The sequence below is a fragment of the Pseudochaenichthys georgianus genome, chromosome 7 (assembly GCF_902827115.2).
Source record: "Pseudochaenichthys georgianus chromosome 7, fPseGeo1.2, whole genome shotgun sequence".
In the NCBI taxonomy this organism is placed as follows: Eukaryota; Metazoa; Chordata; class Actinopteri; order Perciformes; family Channichthyidae; genus Pseudochaenichthys; species Pseudochaenichthys georgianus.
In genome coordinates, this window is record NC_047509.1 from 27,064,255 (window position 1) to 27,091,585 (window position 27,331).

General features: G+C 41.2%; 1 protein-coding gene across 1 annotated transcript in view; it reads right to left on the minus strand.

The window, feature by feature from the left end:
* The window catches only part of sema3b (sema domain, immunoglobulin domain (Ig), short basic domain, secreted, (semaphorin) 3B), an 86,132-nt gene extending 58,862 nt beyond the window's left edge, over window positions 1–27,270 (minus strand). The window contains 1 exon segment of the mRNA XM_034086815.2: window positions 26,741–27,270. The gene's annotated coding sequence lies outside the window, so the exon portion shown is untranslated.
* Window positions 27,271–27,331: the final 61 nt, after the last annotated feature.

A 27,331-nucleotide genomic window follows, 5' to 3' on the forward strand; every position in this document is an offset into this window, starting at 1 on the left:
AAAGCGTCAGCTAAATGCAATGTAATGTAATTTCAGTTTCAAAATAACCTTTTCTGAGTATTTATCTGATGGAATTTGAGCATGTTGTTTTATTTAGATGATGAACAATGGTGGCCAAGGGATGTTGTGTGTATGCCAATATGTTGTATATACCTATGAGCTGCTGCTACACTTTGAAGCTAATCTACAGTAATACTTTGCAACAAAGCTCTTAAATGGCTGTTAAGGTTTCTCTTGAAAAATAAATCTGTCTATGAAGCCAGAATTTAAATAAAATCTTTACCTGTAAATGTCTTCAGCCTCACTAAAGCCCATCATCCTCTCAGAGGAACGAGCATATAATCCACAGTGCAAACCAGGATTTGAGACCACTTAGGAAAATGACAGATGGGATTGGTAACAAATCCCCTTATCCTCAGCTCAATTCATTTCCATAAGTGTGAACTGAAGTCTTGTGGTGAGACAAGAAGTTGCAGCCAAGAGAGATTTGACCCAGGAGTGTTGTGAATTACACAAAAATCATGAAACCCTCAAGGATGATCAGTCAGTGTATACTGGAATATTCATACCGCAATGAATATTGCAAGGCAGCCACTTGGGAACATGGGAGGCAGGTGAAATTACTTTTAAAGATAAAGTCGCCTTAGTCATTTAATGTGAAGGGATCGTAAATCCCCTGCTAGTGTGTGCATATATGCAGTGCACAAACACACACGTACACACACTTCTTAAAAGATGCATTGAAGCAAAAAAGTCACAGAGGACTGCATGAAAAACACCAAGAGAGTTAAGAAGCAAAAAGGTAATAAGCTACACTGTGGGTGAGAGGACACACACACACACACACACACACACACACACACACACACACACACACACACACACACACACACACACACACACACACACACACATACATAGGGGCACAGATTAGAGGATATTAGGTGTCACATCTACTCTCATTCTCATTGCCAGAGAGTAGAGGTTGGACAAATGCTTACTCTCCACTAAAACAAGCTAAACTGAGAGTGTGAGACAGGGAGCCAGATCATGAGACAGACTGACAGTTTAATTGTCCAACAGAAGAGTGTGAACGTGTGAATGAGAGACCGGGGGGACCACGTAGACGGGGCCAGAAAAACATTGGTGTGTACGGGAGTTTTTCATGGGAGAAAGAATGCAGTCAGTCATTCTTTTAATTGTCCAATCTCCGCCTCGATGCTCAGTCTACTCACCCATCCTAGGACACACACACACACACACACACACAGATATACACATCGTAGATACATTCACATACCAGTAACTCTGTCTGCACTGTGCTCCAGAGCCAACCTCTATATTAATCCATCTCTTGCTGATTTTCCTGGCCAACCTTCACTGTCAGTTCAGGACACTATTAACAAGAATGACACCATGGATATTTGTTTTCCATTTCCACTTCCAAGTTCAGCAAAAGGGATTTTGTTGTCAACCCTCTGCACAGGGAAGATTTTAGAAATGCATCTCAACATGAAACCAACTTCTTTCTTTTTTTTAGGTGGATTGAACTCCAAAGTGTGGAAACATATTTTTACTTCTTTTACAAAACATTTGAAAGACCAATATTTTAAATGCTTATATTTTTCATAACATTGGCTAACAGTCTTGTTCCTTTTAGCCTTCAGCTGGCTGCTTTTCTTGCTGCGTTACTGCCACAAACTGTTGATCACTTTAAAATAGCAAGTTTTAGCAACACTGGATAGAAATGTGTGTCATGTCATCCACATGCTAACCCTGTCTCTTACATAATCACATACCCATTCAACTTTACTGCATTCTCGAAAATGTGTAGAGGGAAAAGTACATTATGGTTGCAATTTTAAACGTGGTTATCATTGTTACATGAAACAAAACTAAACAAAAATGCAAGAAATCTACATGGATAGGGGAAGCCAAAGATCATGGTTTGTCTAAAAATGGTTGTGGTGTGTGTGTGTGCGTGTGTGCATGCATGCGTGTGTGCGTGCGTGTGTGTGTGTAGTGTACTATGTATAGAGTTACAGAGGGGCCAGTGAGTACAGCTGTCTCAGATCAGAGTATATCAATGAAACGCAACACTGGCATATAACTGACACTTTCTGTTGACACACTGTCATTATACACTGCACACTTCTACACATAATACTGTTTTTAATATAGTTGCAATTTATTTAAAAAAAGGGAAATGTAGTGAAACAATGCGTCACACACACACACACAAAATACAGACATGGAGGCGACAGTCACAGTAACCTGACATCAGATGTCACCTTGTCATGTCTTTCCCTCCTTTGTGTCTGTTGCTTTCCCATTTATTCCATCCCCCCATCCTCCTTTCTCTCTCGTGTTTGTCGCAGGAGTTTGTATCAAAGGGGGAAATTAACTTATTCATACTCAAGACACACAATCCCAACAAACCATCAGTCATGCCCTACAGCACTGATTTTCCCTCCCCCCCTCTATTACCTCCGCTCCCTCTCGTAAGAAGAAGAGCTGCTACCGGTTGGCATTGCTCTCCAAAAGCAGCAGATGTTTTTATGAGTGGAGGAGAGATACCATAAAGTAAGGATTCAGAGGAGAAAGTGATGTTTAGTGTTTCAGAGATGAACAAACTACACTTTTTTCTCTTAATCAGTTCAGCTATCTTTTTGGCCTAGTTTCCTTTTCCCACTATTTGTTTTCATCCTCCTGTGCTCCTCCTTCAATTCTTACCTCTCCAAGTCTCTTCTTCGTGTACCTCTCACTTGTCTTTTCCTCTGCTCTTACTTGTTCTCGACTACGCTTATATTATTTAGACCCTGTCGGCAATAGAACAGGAAATCTTGTCATGCAAGCCATCTGACGTAGCATCGCACACACACGAACACACACACACACTTCCCGATGCTGACGCACACAGACCCGCATACATAGGGTTCCAGATAGTGTACATGAACTGCATACATACACACACACTCCTGGCATTTCTGATGCACATTAGCTAATGTGGAAAGACGGCTGGGCTGAATTACCTTTAAACCTAATGACTATTTCATGTCAGGATGAGAGGAAGAGCAGAGAGGAAGATGAGAGGCCAGGAAGATGAGAGGCCAGGAACTGAGCATGGATGGATTCAGCAGGACTGATTCTCCCCATTTCCTTTTCATCCTATTAGTCTCTCATCATAATAAATGGATTTCAGGGTCTGTGAATGAAATTCTATCGTCTGACAGATTTGATGGTATTGACACTCTAAATCTAGTCAATGAAGATATAATCTTAGTCTTAACCATCTAAGTCTTGTCCATGGTTGATTTGTTTTTAATCTAACAAGATTTTAAAACTGATTTAAACCAATTGATTTCAATAAGTGTTTATTGCAGTTCAAGCAACTGTTTGAATTCAATATGACTAACTATTATACTAACTAATATAAATCCTTGAAACCTTGCAAAACAGTGTTTTTTAACAATAAGATAGGATTTGCACTCTATATATTATGCAAATATGACTTTCACCTGGTCCTGCACACATACATGTAAATATATTTAACATTCATAACTCATAATGTATACATGTACATTCAACAGATCAGTGTTTTACCTTGTTATTGTGATATTTGTATTCAAAACGTTACTTACATGTCTAATCTTATTTTACATTTAATTATCCTTGTGTAAACTCTTATCTGTGGTTGCTGACACCTGAATTTTCCCTACGGGGTTCAAAAAAGGTCTATCTTATCTTAGCATAATTTCGAACAGAGAACAAGGGACATACTTGTTTCACACACATTTTATAAAGTAATATATCATTTTTACCCATCACGTTAGAATTCATGTATGGTTTACAACAATTGTTAACTTATACATGTAATTAGGACAGTGGCCCCATACAAAGGTACCTTAGGAGCTGTATCACCGTTTAGTTTTTTGTACTACTGTGCTTGTTCTGATATGTTGATTAATTTATCTCTGTAGATGTATCAAGGAATGTGTTACTCCATGGCTATTTATAGATGTTTTTTATGCATTTTGTATACCTCTTTGAAACTGTGATAAGACACATTCAACCGTTAAGGCCCTCAAACCGTTGTGTAAATGCAACAAATGTAACTTCAGTAACTGTTAGATCATGAATTCAAAATCTTTAAAAATGAAACAGTGATGCAGAAGGACTAAAATGCAGCAATGAATGTATTTGTTCAACAGTAATAGAACCTAGAGAATGCAATTCCTGAAGAAATTGCTAGTGGGAATGCTTTATGCTGAAAATCTGACGCTAAACTGCTATGCTGAAATGTAATGTGTAAGAAGAAAGTGAAGATTTAGATTGAAATGATACATGAACACTGGGGGCTTGAATGTGTGATGAGAGAAGAAAAGAAAGTAAAAAGGCTTGGAAAAGCAGCAGAATATTTGAACTGCAAACTTTTGAACTAACTTGATGGTGAATGATCTGTCGCCATGCCAACGGCATTTGATAACATCCCATAATACGCTTAGATGCGTTGATGGCTGCATCGTTACCAAACCTGTGAAGTTTTGGGCCATTTGGAGCATTTTCACTGAAGTTATGAGAAAACCGTGTTTCATGGTGGGCATTGTGTTGCCATGGCAACGGCATGTCCCGTAGATGTCTTCACGGCTGGACTGTTAGCACACATGTGAAGTTTGAGCACTTTTTGAACATTTTCATAGGAGTTAATGTATAGCGACATCGTCTTTTATGGCGAGGGATGCGTTTCCATGGAAATGGCATATGACACCCCATAATTGACGTAGAGCTGTTGAGGGCAGGACCATTAACTATTATCTGAAGTCTGCTGCTCTGAGAATGGCAGTTGGAGTTATGACATCATCATGTTCCATGACACAGGTGTTTATATTTGAGCTAAGGTGTCCAGAGATCAAAGGTTTCCATTGTTCTGAATGACAGATAAACCTCTTACATGTGAACGTTTTGTGGAAGAACCGTAACAGATATCGGTGAAATTTCAAAGCGTGAAGCATCTCAAGGACCTTGAGTATCTGAAGTGTGCTTTTTGTGTACTTTCGGGTCAATAATGTGGCCTTTTTGGCAGATTAACTAAAGGTGTGCGGCTGCTGCTGTGAGGAAATATCAGCTTGAAATTACAATGGGCCTTTAATGGAGACATGTTGAAAGTTGTTGTTGTTGTTGTTGTTTCATGCCCTCAGAGGCATTTTGTTTAATGTTTTTGCTTAATTTTTTTCATTTTTCAAGCTACAGTATGAGATGTTTTCCTACGTTTGTCATGACAAATTATGTGTCAGAAGTGTAGGGTTTGGGAATTATGGCAGGTTTAAAAAAATATATGAAGGTGAATTTCAAACTGTCCTCCACTCTAACTCTGACATCACACACTCTGCCTTAACGAGCAGTTAAATGTTAAATGTTAAAGTTGAAGTTAAAGTTAAGTTTAAGTTGAAGTTAAAGTTAAAGTTGAGCTATGTTAAAGTTAAAACGTTAAAAATGTGATGATGGGGATATATATCTCGGGAATTATGAAAGTTATGAATGACAAAAGTAATAGCAACCGATTCCCGACCGAGCTCAACGTTTTGATGTTTGAACGGAGTTTCTGCGATGTGGAATGTGGAAGAAGAAGAGGGCCAAAATAACAGGCGGAATAATAAAGAATTTTGTGTGTAGAAGAACAGATAGTGGGAATGCTGTTGATCACCTCCCACAACAGATTGAGAATAGGCTTTGCAACGTCTTCATCACGGTCCTCTAGTTCAAAGTCCCAGAGCTGCACTCTCAGAGAGCTTTTGCTTTCTTCTCGCAGCAGGTCTGTCATGTCATCGACAGTCACCTCAGATGGGATCATGTCTTTCTGCTGAAGCCGCAAAAGTTGAATCACCAGTGCGATCTTGGTCTTGTAAGAGCTGATATGCCAGAAGACCTGCAGAGCCCGCTCATATATGGGGGTGTCGAACAACACCCTGATGGGTCTGTAGATGCCTTTGCTTCCTTCAAGGAAATCCATGGGCATGTTGTTGCTGGACATCAGAAAACTCTCGCTGACTGTGAAACCATCCTGGGTAGAAGCAGGGGTAACAGAGCGTGGAGTTGCTGAAGCCATAGAAGAGTTGTCTGTGCTTTCTTCAATGGACTCCATTGATATTGTGTTTCTGGACATCAGAAAACTCTCGCTGACTGTTGAACCGACCTGGGTAGAAGCAGGGGTAACAGAGCGTGGAGTTTCTGAAGCCATAGGAGAGTTGCCTCTGCTTTCTTCAATGGACTCCATTGATATGCTGTTGCTGTATATCAGAGTACAGAACAGACTTAACAACACAATTACAATTTTCCAACAAGAGAATAGAGAGCAAGCACAGTTGATCACACAGACAGAAGTGAACAGTGTGTGTTCTTGTGGCTGAATGTGGCTGGAAGTGGCTGGAAGGAAGGAGAATTCTGACTCCTTGTGTTGAAAACTCTGTTCCGTAACCCTTAGTTTTTGGAACTCTTGTCTTGTGGAACTTGTTTTTTTTGCAAAACGTACTGCGTGACAACCCGTTTAATTTGTGAAACCTTTGAATGCATCAACAAGCATTTTCACACAAACTATGACAGTTATTAGCAATGAAACTGACGACAATATGCTGAGTTTTTATATTTTCACATTATTGCATCTATAACCCGAACAATAACATTGTTCTTTCCAATTATCACAATAGGGTTTACATTCACCGAGCATATTCATGTTTTGTGTTGTTGTAATGGTTTTATGTTATGTTTATGTACACAATCCCATCTCAATTGCCTCCGTAAGCCACTCTTTATACAGCTCATTAGAATCAAGATAGATGATGATAAGAAAAAAATCTATTTTGTTACCACACAGGTAGAAAAAATACATGCATATATACTGTGGTAAATAATCACGCATGTTTCCAGACCAAAGGGTTTGGAATCAAAATATATATTTTTAGAGCTCTGCAGTGTATTTTCAAGCTCAATATCTCTTGGTGACAGTGGTGCAGAGATGAACTGACAACTTTATAGGGTCTTAACAGACTCTCAGAGTTCATATGGAAGATGGATGACAGCACCTCACATAAAGATCACTGTGAGATCATAACACACAGCATGGCACCAAAGTGGTTTTATTTTTACACCCTAGGGTTCATTGGCTTTGAGAGAGGTCTCGCTTACTCGGCTAATAATTGTGCTTGAATTCTTTTTCCAGGAAGCAAGCATCATACTGTCAGTGTGTAGCTGTATCCTGCTGTTAAAGCTTGAGGACTGACGACAGGGATTAAAGTGTGTGTGTGTGTGTGTGTGTGTGTGTGTGTGTGTGTGTGTGTGTGTGTGTGTGTGTGTGTGTGTGTGTGTGTGTGTGTGTGTGTGTGTGTGTGTGTGTGTGTGTGTGTGTGTGTGTGTGTGTGTGTGTGTGTGTGTGTGTGTGTGTGTGTGTGTGTGTGTGTGTGTGTGTGTGTGTGCGTGCGTGTGCGTGTGTGCGTGCGCGCTCCAATTTGCAGGTGTACTACAGTACATACAAAGGATGCATTAAAGTATACTTTCAACACTTAAGACTAAGCGAAAATTGTAATGTTAGAGGATTTAGGAATCTGAGAACTCTTGTTATCTAAACTCTCACTGACATTATTTGTAATTGTTACCCTTTGATCCAGTATTCATCTGACTGACTGTTTTTATTGCAGTTATTTCTGTAATCTTTAGTAGTTAAACATTGGTAGCAAACATTTCCAACTACGTTTCGGCCAACTACAAATACATTAATAAATAACACACTAACTGGTTTTCACAGGTTCACCAGATTTTGATAAATGTTTTTTTCTTTCTAACTGGTGGATTCACAAAAGTTAACTGAAAGTATAAGCAGGTATACATCTTTTCTGTATGCTGAGTTTAGGTGTGTCCAGGTATGTAGGAGAAAACAACTGTTGTTCAGCATGTCACAGCCTGCTCTTTTCTTTCCTCCACGTTTATTTCCAGCACACAGACTAAACTCCCTGCAGAATGCTGGTCACTCATTATGTCTCTGCCTTTCATCCATCACCATTACTGTCAAAAGACAGACAGGGCCATTAATGAACACAAAAGAATACACACTCAAACACACACTGAATACATCAAATACAGGTGCTTTTCAGGTGTTGTTTTTTGAAGTTACAACTTATATCTTTTCATAGACCACATCTTGAACTGCATATAGATGTCAAATGCATAATGGTTACACAAAGGATAGATTCGTAGCCACAAACTAGATTCAATAAACTGCATTTGTCCTGAAAAACTAAAGGTAAAAGGCTAGAAAAAGCAGCAAAATTAGGTGCAAACAAGGTAAATGGGTGTGTTTATGTTCCCCTCGGGGAGACACCGTCATCAGCTACTGCCCTCTGACTCTGACCTTATCAGCTAAAGGTTATCAATGCAGAGGCCAGTTGTACCTGCCTTATTGCCAGCTCTTTTCATCCTACTTCTGAAACCCCAATCATTTCTTTAAATCTTCCCATCCATCTTACATTATGGAAAAGTGGTTTCAAGAGAAATTATAAGTAAAATAGAAGAAGTTTACTTCAAGATATTTAGTGGGAAGAATGTGGAGAGAAGAAAGCTCTAGGGAGTAAAGCGACCTGTTGCCTCCTTTTCTCTAAGATCAGTAACTTTAATTACACTTCTGTCTGTCTTCATTACCTCATGAAAATTACCAATTGCAACCTGATGTAGAACATTTCACATGAATCAGTCTCCAGAAACGTCCTCCTCCATTATTCACTTCAAACACCAAATTTCCTTTTTTCATTCTGCTTTTCATTATCTGTCAGCCGTCACATGTAAGTAATCTATCAAATGTTTTGTCCTCCATCTCAAAAAATATCATTAAAATGCTGTTTATATACAGTATATGCATGATCAAATATATAAATGCAAGATACAAGAATACACTCTCCCTCTTTAATTCACAGGAGAATTGCCATTTTGTGGTGGTCATCAAAAGAAACACACACAGACACACACACACACACACACACACACACACACACACACAAATATGTCTAATGAGGGATGCAGTTTGCAGTATATAAGCATATGGGGTCTAAAACATGAAAGACTTTGCTGTTTGAATCCCCCTCACCCACACATAAGACACCAGCCGATTCTCGTAGTTTCAGTTCCTTATTTATCTCCACTAATTTGAGTTTTTCCATGGCATTTCCAACCTTTATAGCGACATAAGGAATACAAGTTGAAACATTAACCAGCAACGTCATTATATGCCAGAATATTTTGTACAGGTGAGACTCCAGCAGTTTGTCGGCTGGACTGCGACAGGACAAAAACAAAAAAACAAAGTCAGAATCTAAAGACTCTGAGTCTAAGTCCATTATTAATACCATAATGCAATTTAGAGATCAAATAATGTGTATAAATGGAACAAAAAGACCAAATATATCAAATAAAATAAAAACACAGCACTTGTTGGTCAGTCAGCCGCCCGCTAATCACAGTTTAACACCTCAGGTCCACCACCCTATTGTACAGAGGCATGTCCAGCTCCCATATATACTTGTAGAAGGGGTTCCACATCTTGTGGAATTTCCCCAAGGAGCCCCTCAGTACGCACCTTGTTTTCTCGAGTTTGGCTGAATTTAGGACTTATTTTAACCACGAGGTATGTGAAGGGGATGTTGGAGACTTCCACATGAGCAATATCAGGCGTCTGGCTAGTAAGGTAACAAAGGCTATGAAGGCTGTCTCCAGAGAAGAGAGTGGCCATGTGGGTGGGGTTACACCAAACAGTGCGGTCATAGCATTAGGAGCGACCGGTTTTCCAGTAATTTCTGACAGTGATCTAAGAGTGTAAGACCGGACAAGACCAGAACATGTGTGCGTGACTCGCCGGTGCTTGGCTACATCTGTCACAAGTTGGGTCCACTTCCTTATATCTTTTAGAGAGCCTGAGCTTAGTGAAGTGTGTGCGATGTACTACTTTGCACTGAATCAGTCCATGTCTATCACAACTAGAAGATTTGTGTACATTAGCAAGGGCTTTTTCCCAAAGTTCTTCTGAAATCTCCTCCCCAAGATCTGTTTCCCAAAGAGATTTAATGGAGTTCAGGGTAACCAAACGAAGAGAATAAATCTGAGCGTAAATACACGTCATCATTCCCTTCAGAGTAGGTAACGGCCTAAGGAGTGTGTCTAGCGGCGAATCAGTTGGGGGATTACGAAACTGAGGAAATCTATTCTTAACAAAACTGTGAATCTGTAGATACCTGAAGAAATGTTGCCTAGGTAGTGCAAATGTAGCAGATAGCTGTTGGAAAGAGGCAAATGTGTTGTGAATATAAAGGTATTTGAATGTTTTAACGCCTTGGTTAAACCAAATAGTAAATGCGCCATCTACTAAGGATGGAGGAAAAACATGGTTTGCAGTTAAAGGGGCTAGTGTAGAGTATGTTTGGAGATCAAAGAAACGTCTGAACTGATTCCAAATGTTCAAGGTTGCTTTGACAATTACATTTTTAGTGTAAGCAGAGGAGGGGGTCTTAATGAGAGAGTGAGCCAATGCTGAAAGAGATATTGGACTACAGGAAGCAGCCTCCATTTCAAGCCAAACAGGCGGAGAGTGCTGTGAGTCAGACTGCAGCCAGGACTGTATTATTCTCAGGTTTGTAGCCCAATAATAGAACCTCAAATTCGGCAGAGCAAGTCCACCCCGCGCCTTTGGTCTCTGTAAAGATTGCTTGCGTATCCTTGGGGTTTTCTTGTTCCAAATAAAGTTAGAAATAATAGTGTCAGTTTTACGAAAAAAAGTTTTGAGTGAGGAAAATGGGCACACATTGAAATAAATATAGAAATTTGGGGAGTATATTCATCTTTATAAAGTTAATTCGGGCAACCAGAGACGGATTTAACACTGACCAACGGTCGAAGTCTTCCTGTACGCGGGAAAAAAGGGGGGCAAAATTAGCTTTATAAAGATCTTTAAATGTATCGGTCACCTGGATCCTGAGGTAAGTGAAGCTGTGTAGAGCAATTTTAAATGGTAGACTATGTAGAGGGAACTCACGCGCCGCTCTATTTAAAGGGAACAATTCGCTTTTACTTAAATTGAGTTTATAACCGGATACAGCACCAAATGAGCTAAGGATAGAGAGAGCTGCAGGGACAGACACAGATAAATTAGAGATATAAAGAAGAAGGTCATCCGCGTAAAGAGAAGCTCTCTGTTCTACCCCATTTCTGAAAATACCTCTAATGCGGGGGTCACAACGAAGAGCGATGGAGAGGGGCTCAATAGCTAAGGCAAATAAGAGAGGGCTCAAGGGACAACCCTGCCTGGTGGAGCGGTGGAGAGGGAAATATTCAGAGTGCGTATTATTCGTTCTCACTGAAGCTAGGGGAGAGGAGTACAATAGCTTCACCCATGAGGTAAAGTTCTTTCCAAAGCCAAATTTCTCCAAGGTGTGAAAAAGATATCTCCACTCCAAACGATCAAATGCCTTTTCTGCATCTAAAGATATCACAGCTTCAGGTACAGAATTTGCGGAAGGTTGGTAGATTGTGTTAAAAAGTCGTCTTAAGTTAAAAAATGAATGCCTATTTTTGATGAAGCCGGTTTGATCGGGAGAGATAATGGTTGGTAACACGGTTTCCAAACGTAAAGCGAGCATTTTAGACAGTAATTTAAAATCCACATTTAACAAGCTGATTGGTCGGTAGGAGGAGCATGCAAGGGGAATGTTTCTTGAATCCTGACCTGACTAGAGGTAAGTAAATCTGTATAGGAAGACGAGTTAAGGGATAGAGGAGAAAAGGTTATGGTATAATTACAGAGCCTGTCCATTTATAAATTGAGGAAATCAATGTTAGTCTGTTAAACAAAGTGCAGCCATCTATCTACCAACTATCAACTATCTGTTATTAAAGATCAGAGGAAAAGAACCGAATGAGAGGGGTAAGTCCGGAATAAAAATAAAGAAGCAAAAGATTGTAGAGCAGTGAGAAGGAAAAAAGCTCGGTGTGTCAATTCATTGCCAGTATTTTTCGTTGTTGTGAAAAAAAAATCACCCCCTCTGATTTTTTAACAGCCCCCTCAGTCATTTAATCTTAGAGCCGGGCCTGCACATACTGTACACATTTTAACCAGTTTTATTATGCCTTTAATTTGTAATGCATACAGGGAAACACACACAACCTGTCAAGAAGTGTAGTACAAATGGCAGTGCAATATGAATAAATGAATAATCTTTATAGGTTCACAAACAAATCTCTAGGGGTTGTAAATTCACAAAAATGTTTTATGTTGTTTGGTTTACAACATTTTTAATTCCCAAACTGGGCACGCTGGAGACATTTTAGATGGATTTTTCTGATTCTGAAGTGTGATACAATAACAAAATGTCTTTGTTCTCTGTCTTTCTGCTTGTTAGTGGGATGAAGCTCGATTTGAAGACACACACACACACACATATTGAGACACGCCCAAATGTAGTCCCCAGGTGCGGTTTGGGGAGATGGAGGCTCTCTGAAGGTGAACCCCATGGTGAGGAAAGGCGAGGTGCTGTGCACTGTGAGCGTGTGTGTATCTGTCCTTTCATGTACTCACTTGTCTATTATGTCTGAATTTTGGGGTTGTCAGTCATGTAAACAGCCCGCTAAAGAAAGAAAAATATATATCTATGAAAGAAAAATAAACGTCACGTTTTTTAACATATGAAAATGTAAGTTGCACCGTCTAGACTGGAAAAAAAAGTGAAACTTTTTTAAACAAATGTAAAGGGGATTAATTGAATAGAAGCCGAGGGGTTAGAGTGGGAGGGGGGTGAAGGATGGAGGGATGTAGCTTTTATCTGGAGGAGGGGAAGCCAAATAAGAAATGTGGCATGATCCCTCCCCTCCTGGGACTGAGTCAATTAGCCTGCCTAGAGGAGCTGCCAAGAGGCTAGGGCTGGGGGATGGTGCCGGTAAAGAGTGTGGTGGTGGCGGTGATGGTGGTGGTGGTGGTGGGGGGGGGGCTGGTTGAGACGGGGCGAGGACTAGGGCGTAGGCAAAGGGGGTAACACTGCCTACAGGATCGAACATGAGGCTGTAGTGCAAAATGTTACTTACAGGATCAGAATATGATGTCAGAAAAGGTGAATGTTGTAAAATGTCCTTGAATGCACAGATGGAAGATGTAGGCAATCTTGTCAAGCATGCTGCAGCAGTAGGCCTGTGTTTATTTTATATCAAATCATGACTCGATTAATAATATAAGATAACTCTCGAGAAAAGTGACAAATATTTGTTTCTTTGGCTCAGCATATAGTGCAGGTCGTCCACTTTAACATTGTTGACGTTTAAAACCCCAGTAACCTCTGTCCACACTTCAAAGTGTCAAGAGGAAGTTACTGAACCCCAAATTGTGCTTGATTGTCAGGCCAACATCTTTGTGTGGTAGTTTACTCCAATCAGCAATCAGGTGCCAAATAAATGCAATTTATTATTAAATTCAACTCAGTTTGAAGACACCATTGACATGGGTTTTTCATATCACTGTCATCTGGGACTTATTAGAAAATACAGGATGATAATCAATGGACTGAAGGGCTGTTGGTGTACTGTACACAATTTAACAGGACTGGGTGGAGAGGATGCTGAGGAGCTGTAAGCACTGGCAGGAAGCCAGTCTCTCATCAAGCAGCTCATCAATGAAACAGACCAATAGTTACTGCACCAGCTTAGCCAGCCCCAACAATTCGCCTCAAACTAAGACATCAAACAACAACATTTTGAAAAAAACAGCAACAGTAGTGTAAAACAGACTGCTGCAATAAATGTTAAATTAAAATGTTCTCTCTCTGCTTTCTTTGACTCTTTTTATTTTTTCAATCTGTGATTCTGAGCAGCTGCAGAACAGTGGTATAGCAGCATTACAGGTGGGGAGAAGAGATGAAGATCAGGAAGAAGAGGGGAGCAAAGAGGGGGAAACAAGGGGGGTACATAAGGGAGAGGAAAGGTGGGAGGAGGCGAGGAAAGCGAGGGTGAATACAGAGTTGGGGGTTGTTAAGAAAGGTGGCGGGACGAGGTGAAGGAAATAAAAATGAGTAGGGGAAGAAGGAAGTAAAACAGTATCAAAGGAATGACTGTGTGTGTGTGTGTGTGTGTGTGTGTGTGTGTGTGTGTGTGTGTGTGTGTGTGTGTGTGTGTGTGTGTGTGTGTGTGTGTGTGTGTGTGTGTGTGTGTGTGTGTGTGTGTGTGTGTGTGTGTGTGTGTGTGTGTGTGTGTGTGTGTGTGTGTGTGTGTGTGTGTGTGTGTGTGTGTGTGTGTGTGTGTGTGTGTGTGTGTGTGTGTGTGTGTGTGGCAGTAGAGGGTGGCATGTGACTTGAGTGACAGGTTAAAGAGGGACCAGGAGGTAGGGGAGGCTGTACTGCACGCGCTCAGTAGCGTGTCACCAGGCGGGCCTGCGTCTCCTTCCTTATCTGACAGGCACACTGCAGAACAGCAAAATCCCATGCATAAGCCCCTCGAGCACTCCTCTGGGACACGGTCGGTGTGTGTGTGTGTGTGTGTGTGTGTGTGTGTGTGTGTGTGTGTGTGTGTGTGTGTGTGTGTGTGTGTGTGTGTGTGTGTGTGTGTGTGTGTGTGTGTGTGTGTGTGTGTGTGTGTGTGTGTGTGTGTGTGTGTGTGTGTGTGTGTGTGTGTGTGTGTGTGCGTGTGTGTGTGCGTGTGCAATGCATGTGTGTGTGTGTGTGTGACAGGGGCTGTGAGAATCTCGTTATTTTCCTATCTTCCTGTGTAAATCCTCCTAATTCCACCTCAACTCCAACACTCCATGACTGCTCAAGGTGAGGGGATAGGACGGACCTGGAGTCCCAAACTCACACATACATACACACACACTAAGACATGCACGTGTCTGCACAAATCGAGAGTGCAATTACAGGTCAGTCTGGCAAATGAGAGGCAGTTCTGGAACACCGCTGGGCAGAGCGGAGCATTAGAGGAAGAAAGATAAATTAGAAACGACACGTGTGTATGTGTGTGTGTGTGTGTGTGTGTGTGTGTGTGTGTGTGTGTGTGTGTGTGTGTGTGTGTGTGTGTGTGTGTGTGTGTGTGTGTGTGTGTGTGTGTGTGTGTGTGTGTGTGTGTGTGTGTGTAAACATGTATACTGTATGATTGACATGTTTGTAGTCATAGTAGGCAGAAAATAAGGGGCATCCCTAGTATATATGCACCATCCTTAATTTCTTCTCATTTAATTTGAGACTATGCACCAAAACAAGGAGGAACAAAACTGAAGCATTCCAATGGGAATATTTGCACAGTGGACAGTAAAGGAAGATCAGGAAGTTAAATAAGAGGAAATCTGCAGTCCTGAGCCTGAGGTCGGCTGCCAGTGTGGATTACGTTTTCAAACAGATTCAAAAGCAGTGTTGATCTTTGTGGTTTTATCAAAGTTACTCTTAAATCTTGATAGAAATAACCTTTGGATCCCTCTGAAACCAACACATCCTCACTCCCAGGTCGGCCTATGTTGACGTTATGTCAAGTCCCCTGCCGGCTTTTTCCAACGCAAGGGGGGGGGGCCTTAGCGTCCATTTTCAACGCGAGGGGGGGGGCCTTAGCGTCCATTTTCAACGCAAGGGGGGGGCCCTTAGCGTCCATTTTCAGCTTTCCGGGATGTCCATGTGCTTCTATGGACGCTCATGGAAGCACGGCATTCGTTTGTGTCAACTGCCCTTAAAGGCAATGAAGACACTACACTACCCAGAATCCCCAGCTATCGTTTGGACTACACCATGTGCTCTGTTTGACAAACCCCGTGATAGTCCTCAAGCTCTGTGATTGGAGAGTGTGCTCCGAGGGTTACCGAGCCTCGAACAGCACTTGAAATGGGATGGAACCACGGCAGACTGTTCAAAACTGGATTTGAACGGGTCCACCGCGTCCCCCCCCCCCTCCCCAGAACTACACATGCTGGCTATTCTGTTTCGCAACATGTTCTCTATGGCACGTCTCTACTGGGAGTTGTAGTTTTAAAAGACGTTTTCGTATTTCCCATAATAAGAAGTTGCCAGTATTAAACTGTGTACATCCCTGGAGGTTTAGGGGACAGGAAACACTCACATTTAAAACATATAATTAATAAATGGGTGAAAATTGCTGGTGCCCATAATGGGCAGTATTAATATATATACCCACACGCCAGCTAAGGTCAGAAGAGCTTTATTTAACAGCTGGACTTATGTTTGTGACCCCTCCTGTTGTTAATTGATAACATTACATTACATTACATTAATTGATAAGCCTGAAACATGCACTTGTCAAGGTTCATAGGCACATTTTGCAAATATGGCAGTAGCCATCGATCAGCTTAAGATATACTTTATTGATCCCAAGTTGGAACATTTGCGTTACATCAGCATGTGTAACAGTTAAATCTGCAGTGGTGTTTATTTGAAAATCATTTAGTATAATCACACAAATTCTGTGTTTTATATTTAACAATTCTGTGTTCTTTATTTATTGATTGTTCAATACCTGACAAGGCCGGAGATGAAATATCTGCATACATCTTATAAGAGCATAATACATTATGTATAATATCAGTTAAAATAAGTGCTTCAACATAGTTAACATTGCTGGAGGTATGCACAAATATTGATAGATGTCTTGTAATGCACTATTGAGGAACCTGTGACCCAAGTTTTTCATTCAGTGCAGAACTACACCACAGTTGTGTAGGCCTATATGATCTGTCAATAAACCTTAGAAAATCTTGAAATCTTGAACGGGATGTGCAAAATAGTCATTATATACAGTCTTTAATTAACTATTAGTAGAGAATAACGAGTAATGAATATACTTTATAGGGATCCTATTAATATCTAATAATAAAAATAATGAAATTCAATAACATGCTTTAACCACCAGGTGTCTCTTTATATCATCTGTGCACCTTTATGGTGTAAATACAGCCTATCTACCAATTGGATCAAATATAAAAGTGAGCCGAATTAGTGTTGATACGGCAAAGAGACGTATTGTGTGAAAAGAAATGTAAGATGTTGTTTAATGGCTGATATATTTATGATCCACGTCACGTTTTCAGTTCCTCATGTTTGTCTTCTCATCAGGGCTCTATAAATACAGAACTACGGCAGATATGTAATATTTAATGCAGTAGAAACGTGTATTACAATGCCGTTATGTGATGACTTTCAAAGAGAAAAGCAAGCACACTCGGAATAAGGTATTATTTTATTTTATTTAAACGTTTTCGGTCTGTTTCCGGTATTTGTTAATGACGATGTGCTGTGAGATGTGAGACTGGAATTGCACAGGGGGAAATAACGTATCTTTAGATGCGGATTTTGTTAACTAATATGTTTGCGCTGTGGACCAACACTATACATTGACGGGGAAGGGGGTAGCAATAAAGATAACACCATTAAACAGTTACACAACATAACAGAAATAATATCGATAGCAGCGTCCCTAGCAACCACCTTGGTAACAATGAAAACGTTGGACGCAATTTCCTGAAGTAATCTTCGTAATAACTAGCAAACTAAAGATCATGTACATCCACTGCACACATAATCTGAAATAACAACTCATATTTCTCGCATCAAATGACATCAAAATGCATTTTAATAGCCAAACTAACTTTAAAATAGGCATTTTACACCCAGAATAAAACGAAGTTCGGCCATGTTTTCTTTTTCTGCAGGGAGAAATGATAGCTGGGGATTCTGGGTAGTGTAGTGTCTTCTGCCATCATTTACTCCGAAAAAAGATTTGTTTCTCCGAATCGAAGGGGAAAAATACAAAAGCATTGCACACAATTTAAACCAATCAATGTTGTGTAATTAACAAGGATAATCTGGTGTTTTTTAGTCGATGAGTAGTGCAGATATCACTGTAAAATCAATCGTCAGTAAGGGGAATATTTACTTCCGGGTGTACAATTCTCCGCTATCCAATGAGAATGCACGCTCACATTGCCTTTAAGGGCAGTCGACACAAATGAATGCCGTGCTTCCATGAGCGTCCATAGAAGCACATGGACCAGAGGCGGCGCTAGGGGGTGGCTACTTGGGCTCAAGCCCCGGATGTTTTCTGAAAAGCCCCGGATGTTTCACTTAAAACATTTTTTTTTTAATTTTTTTTAATTTTTCTTTTTTTTAAATGTCTCGGGAGTAATGTGCAGTACCGGAGTCCACCAGAGAGGCAGTCGCTGCGGGACATTAGCCTGCGTACTGCGTAGCCTTCCCTGCCCTGAAGAAGAAGTGATCCTTCCTAGTGCCTGAGGAGTTTTAAGCTAATAGCCTATAAAGTTATGGATATTAGAAAGTTATTTTCATCGAAGCAGGCGCCACAAGCTGCTGCAGCAGCAGCAGCGGCAGCAGCAACAGTATCAGCAACTGACAACAATGTCATCACCAGCAGTGAAGAAATGGATGATGTTTCAAGTTTGTGAATCTAATGGTGATATCTGCACTCTGGCTGTAAGAAGTGAAAAAGAGGGATGTACTGTAACGTTAATCTTATAGCTAGTAAACATGGAGTAACCAAGGCAAGGCAAGTTTATTTATATAGCACCTTTCAACACAAGGCAATTCAAGGTGCTTTACAAAAATGAAAGACATTCAGACAAAGGCATTTAAAAACAGTAAAAGATAATAAAAGAAACATTAAAAGAAAAAATACATGAATAAAAAGTTACAGTGCAGTTTAAGATATGAATAGTTCACACAGAAGTTCCACTTTACTGATGAACACAACAGCTCAGTTTAAATTAAAAGCAGCGACAAAAAGATAAACCACACTAAGTCAATACCCTTATATGTTAGTATGTATACAGAACATGACTAAAAAGTATTCTAAGATGTAACGTTAACCCTTCATACCTCAGTCTACTTTTAAGACACTAAAATAACGTATTCCAATTTTTATTTTGTTTTCGCGTGTGGAATTATACCGGCTCTCGTTTCAGTACACATAACAACGGAACCATAGCAACGGAACTGACAGGCAACGGAACTGACAGGCAACACTCTGAATCCGATTGGCTGTGACTGCATCCACTCAGAGTGCCCGATTCAGAAACGTGACTCTTACACTCTTTACGTCACAAACAAAGATGGTGGATGAGAATAAATCTATAAAACGATAAGCAATGCGCAGTGGATCGGAAGAGGACGGTGTGTCGGCGTTGTTCGATAGCGGTGCAGTATGCTAATGGTAACACACGCCAAACATGCTAAATCACATCAGAAGGCATCACCCAGATTTGCCAATCACCGGAGCCCGGCAAAAGACAACAGCAGTTCAACAGCTGATCCCCGCTGTTTTTAAGAAGCCAATAGACATGAAAGCCGAGAGACCAAAATAAATAACGGAAGCTTTTGGCATATTTTTTCAACGACTTGAAACACTTTCTTATTATTTATGATATTTTCAAGACATTCTTTTTAGTTTTACAGCTTGATGAAACCTTTTTGTTTGACATCAGCCAGTATAGATACTATGGCCATCTGAGTGTGTTTGGTACTGTTTGTGGTTTGTTTTTAACTGTTTAATACAGTTAATTATTCAAAATGTCAGAGTTCCTTATTTTTAAACTGAAACTTGCACTACTGTTCAAAAGTAAATAACAACAAACCTGGAATTATGCATTTGGGACTTTTTTTTGCTTTTTCTTGTTGTACCGAACCGTGACCCCCAAACCGAGGTACGAACCGAACCGTGACTTCTGTGAACCGTTACACCCCTAGTCCCCGGTGTTCCAGGGAACTCACCAAGTGTCAGAAAACACAACCCTCTCTCTTTTCCTCCATACCCAAATCTCTAAAAACGGGGCTGCAACGGATCTGATACAGACTGATCTTGAATTATTTTCTACGTCACAGAAGTGGTGCTCCGCTTATTGGTCAATTCTCCACCTATCAGGGGAATGTGGGGTTGGGCCACGGCCGGCCATTGCGCTGGAGACGCTGTAGTACATATGCCAGGCCTGTAAGTGGCGCTGTAGTCTGCCACAAAAGCAGCGAAGAAGACTTCCCGCGCATGGTTGCCCTTCTGTTTATACTCTGCTCTGGCTCTTTTTCTCCCTCCCCGAGGCAAGAGTTTGCTCCCGCTGCTGTAATTCAATGCAATCCCTCCCTCGCTGTAATTCTCTCCGGTAGTCCACCAGCAGATGACAAACACCCTCCTCTCCGGCTCTTCCAAGGAACGAGGGGACCGTGCGGGAGAGTTTGATTTTTATTTCGCCGGTCAACATGTCCGTTAAAGTTTAAATCTTCCGGACAAAATTAGGAAAGTGCCGGTCAAAGGCCTTCTTTGTTATTTATTGAGCTTTAAAACAAATGAATAACGACTCTATATAATAATATTAGAATAAAACACGGAGGACGGAGATCTCTTTTTCTCCCCCTCTTCTCCCCGCTGCAGCCCAGCAGCTGATCTCAGAGCATGTGCCCCTCTCCTGCAGGGGGGCGTGGAGCAGCTCACAGAATCAGCCCCCTGCAAAAACAGCGCTGGAAAGAGCAAATAGAGCGAAATGAGGCATGGCTAAAATGCAGGATCTGTTTGGTATTTTGAAAGAAAAACTATTTATATACTTTATATAGGTATGGCCCTACAATATATTGTTCAAATATAGCATGATATGTCCCCTTTAAGGTATTATTAAGGTAGGGTTAATGTTGCTCTCAAAGTGCACCAGATTGATGCTTTTAACTTCAATATTTTAAAAAAAATCTTCCCGGGGGAGCATGCCCCCGGACCCCCCTAGAGGAGGCGACGATGTTTGGTTCACCCCCCACATGTAAAAAAAATAGCACTATACCCCTGCACCCCCCCCCAACAACTCCTGGGCTAAGCCCCGGATCTCCTACAATCCTAAATCCGCCTCTGACATGGACATCCCGGAAAGCTGAAAATGGACGCTAAGGCCCCCCCCCTTGCGTTGGAAAAAGCCGGCAGGGGACTTGACATAACGTCAACATAGGCCGACCTGGGAGTGAGGATGTGTTGCTGAAACATGTGCACATTATCGGTCAATGTTGTCCTATAGCATGGATAATTAATTCTTATTTTGTAAAAGATATAACTGAAGTTTTAATAGTTTAAAAAAACCTCCCTGATCAGGCTATACCAAACCCAGAGACCAGTTAACCCAGTGGTCTAACAATACACATCTATCCATTCACTGAGAACAGCTCGATGATGACTTGAGATCAACTGATAGTCTTTACTCCGGGCCATCAGCACGTTCGAGTGATCTGCTTTTATGTGATGACATGGAGCCTCATTACCATCAACCATCCTGTATCTACGCCATCTGTGCTGATATGTTGATCCTAATTAACCTCATTACTGTGTGTTGGGTCTCTGGTTTAATCTGTTGACATCTTGATCCATCCATTATACTAAAATCAGTACGTCTGTTAGACCGACATCATCACTTAGCTTTTCACTTGTGGAGCCTCAGGGCGTCTGAGGAATTTATTTGATTGTTTTGGTTGGTCACATTTCGTCCTTTCGTCCCTCCTAGAAACCCTGTGTTGCCTATGTACTTACAAATCACATTGTAAAGAGAGGAATATGTATTCTAAATAAATACTATAATTGATTGTTCTTTCTAAGAAATATTCAATACTGATTTACTCTTGTGCAGTTTTCTCTTTATCTGTTGTTTTGAAGAACTCTTCACCTTAAAAGGTTGATCTTAAACACCGGTAAAGTGTTATCTAAAGAAAGCATGCTCTCTTAACTTCCCTTATTCCTTTTGTAACACAGTGATGGATTTGGGAAACCAGCTTTGCTGACCTCAGGTTCAACTCTTTTGTCATCCATCCATCCATGTGAGGAGGTTATCTACACATATCAAATGACACCTTTAAAACATATCTATTATCTTCCATCGTATCCTATTACCCCTGCAGTGACAATACTTGCCTGTGGGTCATCATGCATATCTATTTGTCCAATGTTTTATGTAACAATCAATAAATACAGTACCAATATTTAAAAAATAGTTTAAGGACACCTACCAATGAAACACAGTTTTTGTTTTAATTTGTATAAATAAAGAATCTATTCCTTTGTATACTGTATATAGGGATATAGCAATACAGTTAATACTAGGTACAATGTCTCCAAAATGTGTGCATGTATACTGTAACGCATTCAGAAATTATACAGTTAAACACCCACCCTCACACACACACACACACATACACATTTTACCCATCATTAGCCGCGACCTACAGATCAAGGGCAAGAATCAGGCATCGAAAAAGAAAACAGAAAATGAATAAATAAAAGAGTCTAATGAAAGTTTGATGTTAACAGCCTTATGCTTTTTATTTGAATAAGGGAACAACCTCTGCTCCTGTCTATCCCCTCTGGCTGAATAGGAAAAAGTCAATATTTCAAGAGAGCAGAGACACTCGTTAAATATTTCAAACAAAGGAATACTGACATCGCTGCCCAGTATCTCCCCCTACCTCTCTCTATACGTAGCCTCATCATTTCTCTGTGGCTTATCTTCTTGACTCCAGACACATGTAAAGACAAACATGACGTGAAATTGGAAAGCACCAGCTGATGCACCAGCCCTGACAGTTCAGAAGATAATATATCCTGTGCTCTACACAGTATGCACATGTATATAAGTTACCCTCCGAATCTCATCAATTGTTATCTACTGTCTGCTGACCTGGTAGATATTTCAGGGTTAAGAGGAAGGTTAATGGGTTTTTCCGCAGAAGAAGGGTTTAGATGGGGGTTAATGGGTTTTAAGGTGTGGCAGTGGATCAGTGTATAGCCACTTTAACCATAAAGTTACCTTGGTGGTCTATTCATCACCAGGCAATCAGCAGACCCACCTTGAACCCACAGGAGCTGTTAGGTTAAATAAATGTCCACTTCGCTGCTCAAATGATTAAACACACTTCAAGAGCGGGTGCAACCTGACCACATGGTGAAAGCGGTTATATTTATGCTGTTCTAAACACTTCTGATTGTCTGTGCTGGGAAACATCTTCTGACACACAGGAAGTGCTGTGTTTCAATGTGTTTGTATTACTAAGACAATTAGAGGGGTAGTTAGCATGAGCAGCAGTAGCCTTAGAGTGACATCTACAATAAAGAAACTCAAGAACATGCCAGAAATAGTACTGGTCCCTATCTGCACTTTACATTACTTTCAATTAATTTGGTGCCAGTAACACATAGTGCAAACACAGATGCAGATTGTATTTTTAATTATTAAAACATTTCTCTGAGGCAGAAGTTCCTGAAGGGACAAGCAAGAGTGTCTTGATTCTCTAAATCCATATGACTCTCGATTGTCAGTTCATGAGTTGAGTACCGCAAAGTGCTAAGGTCATAATATCAAGTTTATCATGTATTCGTGTGTGCAGACTTTTCAAGAGGAGATATCATAAAATAATAGCAGTCCTAAAAGAGTACTACACTGATTAAGCATTGCACTACAATGTGTTTTTAAGGATCAACAATATTTTGTATTAATATATTTTTTTAATTGAGCATTCTTCATGCATGCAAATGTAGTTTTATCTTCCTACATTACCCACAATACAACTAATCACCATCAACTTGCTCACAGATTATGGTGTGCTTGCTACAGTAGCAGCAGCTAATTTAGTTTTAGGTGCTAGCAACAGAGGGGAGGGGCAATTAGGTAAACTGACTTCTGTCTAACCCCCTGATCCCACCGGAAGCGTCTGCGCTGCGGCTGCGCCGCGACTGCGACCTCCTCCTGCGTCATAACCCACCAGGCGCGTTTCAAAACGTTGCGGAAGCGGAGCGTCGTATGGGCAGCCTTCGCAGTTGTTGGATGAACGTTCCACTTCCTGCGCTGCTGCTGCGCAGTCAAAACCCTCAAAGTACACCATGTAGCGAGTAAAACTCTAAAACAGAAAATACCTCCCCAAAACGCCTCCGGGTACATCATGATGTCATGTCGTCCCCGAACGAAATGGACCAATCCGTGGAGCCGTTACGTTACGTCCGCGGAGCCGTTACGTTAAGCCCCAGCTGATTGGTCCAAATTGACCAATCCACGGACTTCCTCACACACTCAGTGCATGCAGCTCAGCTGATCTCTCCTCCCTGGCTGCAGGCTGATAACAGACAGTTGGGATCGCGGCGAAATTCTCTCTGCAGACCCATTCTCACAGCGTTTATCAACCTTTTTCTTACTCAATATCAAGCCACACTTATTGTTTTTACGTTGACTGTGACTTTGTGTGTGCTCAGGGTGAGTTTGGCTGTGTTTCGCTGTGTATCGCTAAACAAGGAAATCACACATCCACGGAGTTCAGCGCGATTCACAACGTCCCGACTGGTCCCGACCAATCGGAGCACACTGCCATGACAAGGGACCTTTAAAACTAGGGCTGTCAAGTTAACGCGTTAACGCAATTTTCTTTAACGCCACTAATTATTCTATTCGGCCCGCCCCCGTAGTTTCAGAGCCCAAAGGCTTGACGTTGTTGTTGTTGTTGTTGTTGTTGTTGTTGTTGTTAGTTGGATGGTGGGAGATTCTAGCGAGAGATATGGGCCCTTTCTCATTTCTCTAACTCCCCTCCTCGACTCTCCTAATCCGACTCATATGCTCGATACTTAGTCCCGCCCGCAGGAGATGCGAGCGGAGGAGCGGAGGAGCCGAGGAGGGGAACCGAGGAGAGAGGAGGGGAAGCAGCAGGCGGTTAGAGAAATGAGAAGATGTCCATTAATGATGACAGAAGGCACAGCAGCCCTCTGTCTGATGGACAGATGTGTTCATGATGACTTATATATTTACTTTTAATTCATTCACAGTGCGGTATAATGAGACAATAACAGGCTACAGATGCGGGGACACACACACACATATATATATGTATATATTTATATAAATATATACAATTTCAGAATCAAACAGAGCACTCTCATAACTCGTAACACTATCGGAGACTGGATATACCCGAATACCTAAATGGGTGGCGGAGGCTACAGCTTGCAGGACAATTAACATTGTGGAAGACGAGGGAATGTGTGAGATAATTCGGATCGCATCCAACGTGTCGACTGCACATCACAGCGTATTATTTTGACCCTAGGTGGGAACTTCAGTCTCATGCTTTGACTGTTATGAAGACAGAGGAGCGGCATTTTCGCTAAAGCACATGTGTCCACTCATATGTTGATAAGAGTATTAAAAACGTTCCTCTAAGGTACATTTAGAACAGATCGAATATGGACATCATGCCATTAATCGCGATTAAATATTTTAATCTGACAGCCCTAAAACTATTGAAAATTCCCTTATTTATGCTTACAATACTGTCCAGTGAGTGTCCATTAAACTAGCAAGACATGACTTAGGTAAGCTTTAACTAAACTACATCTCAAAAAACAACCAACATGAAAGGCCTTTGTGGATGACCACATTACAATGAACACAACACAGGATAAGTATCATGTTACACCATGTTGTACCATCCTCTGCACCCTGACCACTCCTCACTGCAAAGGTAAATTAAGGGTTAAGGTAGGCTTCAATGGTATTGTAATGGATGGGTTACTTTGCAGGTTAAGGTGGTTTTGAGGCAGAGGGGTAATAAAGACTGGGATTACTAGACTGAAAAGGTGAGATGACAAATGCACACCTGTGAGTCTAAAACATGTATACACCCTCTCACAGACAAAACATGCTCGTGATAGCTAAAAAAAGAAGATTCTACAAATAGCATAAAAGAGAATAGATATTTAAAGCTTTATAAAGGCAGTTGGATTGTCATAAAGAGGATGAGGAGGAGAAAAGAAAAGGGGTGGGAGAGAGGATGAGAGAAAGGCAGAGTGGCATGGGATAAGCCTCTGTCATTCGATGTGGGATTTTAGCAAAAACCTGCAGCGAAGGCAGAAGTAAATGAGATTAGAAAACAAAAGTGACAGAGTGTGGCAGGATGGAGAGTCTCACAATAACTGCAGGTGTAAAAGGACCAAAGACTTTGTAATCGTCATTATGTCCACTGGTTTCTTATTCACATCTGCTCTGATCGGTCTGTTAACATTCATAGAATGCTTTATTGTGCTTCTGCGCCTTGCACAAAGCTTTTGAAACTAAAACAGGTGACATTTCAAAGATATAACACAAACCCTGTGTTCTCAAACTGAAAACATAACTCTTGTGAGACTAGCCAATGCCAACTGAAAAAGATTTTCTGGAAAAGCAATACTAATTTCCTCCCAATCCTCCACTTCCACCATCAGGAAAAACAACACATCCAAGACACACATTCAAGACACACATTTCCCCACATGCACACGCAACTCTTTCAACATGTTCTCCTTTCATGATGTATGCCCAGAAGAACAATCTGTTAATCAAATCCAATTGAGGGTAACCCACAAAATGTTCTCACTTGCATGTGCTCCTCTTAAACCCACTCTCCATCTGTCCAGCCAAGCTATTATGTTACTCAAGGAAATCACTCTAATGATCAGCACAGATGCTAAACCACAAATACAGCCGAGTTGACACAAAGTCAGAGCAAATGCAAAGCACAAACACCGACACAGGGTATTCCCCAGCTCCAGTATGACAGTAAGTCACATTCACAATGTTAACCCAACACACCAACTACTTCCTACATCAGTTATTTATTAACGTAACCCTCCTATCAATATCTGCTCACATATCATGGCACACAGACACTGTAGGTAATGTAAATCTCACCTTCATCCGCAGATTCCTCCGCCTGCGTCCCGGTTCGGTCCTCAGCCCCTCCTAGACACTTCCCCCCTTGGCAGGTGCCATCATGGTCAAATAGTCCACAGGAAAGGGCTTTAAAGGATTCTCTAATGTCCCCTGTCTGTCTCTTTCTTTTACTCCCTCTGAGTCTTCCTGAGATGTGTATTACCACAAGAAAAGCAGCATGTGTGTGTATCAGTGTGTGTGTGTGTGCACAACTCCAAAGGTCCTGGAATTCCTGAGTCCTGCGCTAAAGAGCGAACGTGGTTGAGCTCCCTCTCCGTCTCTCTCTCTGTCTCTGCACTGCTTTTCTTTTTCCTCTCGCTCCCGGCCGGGCAGAGAGGGAGGACAGTCAGGGGGTGGGAGGGAAGACAGAAGCTGCTTTCAGACAACTCTTTCTCTATCTCTTCGTTCTCCCCCTCTGTCCTTCTTTTTGCCTAACTTTTACTTGTTCTCTTTGGGCTTGTTCCTGTGTTAGATACTCTTTCACTGCTCAGCAAGGCGTGAAAGCAAAGCTCTCTCTGTCACACACACACACACACACACACACACACACACACCCTCCTCTTTCTTTCC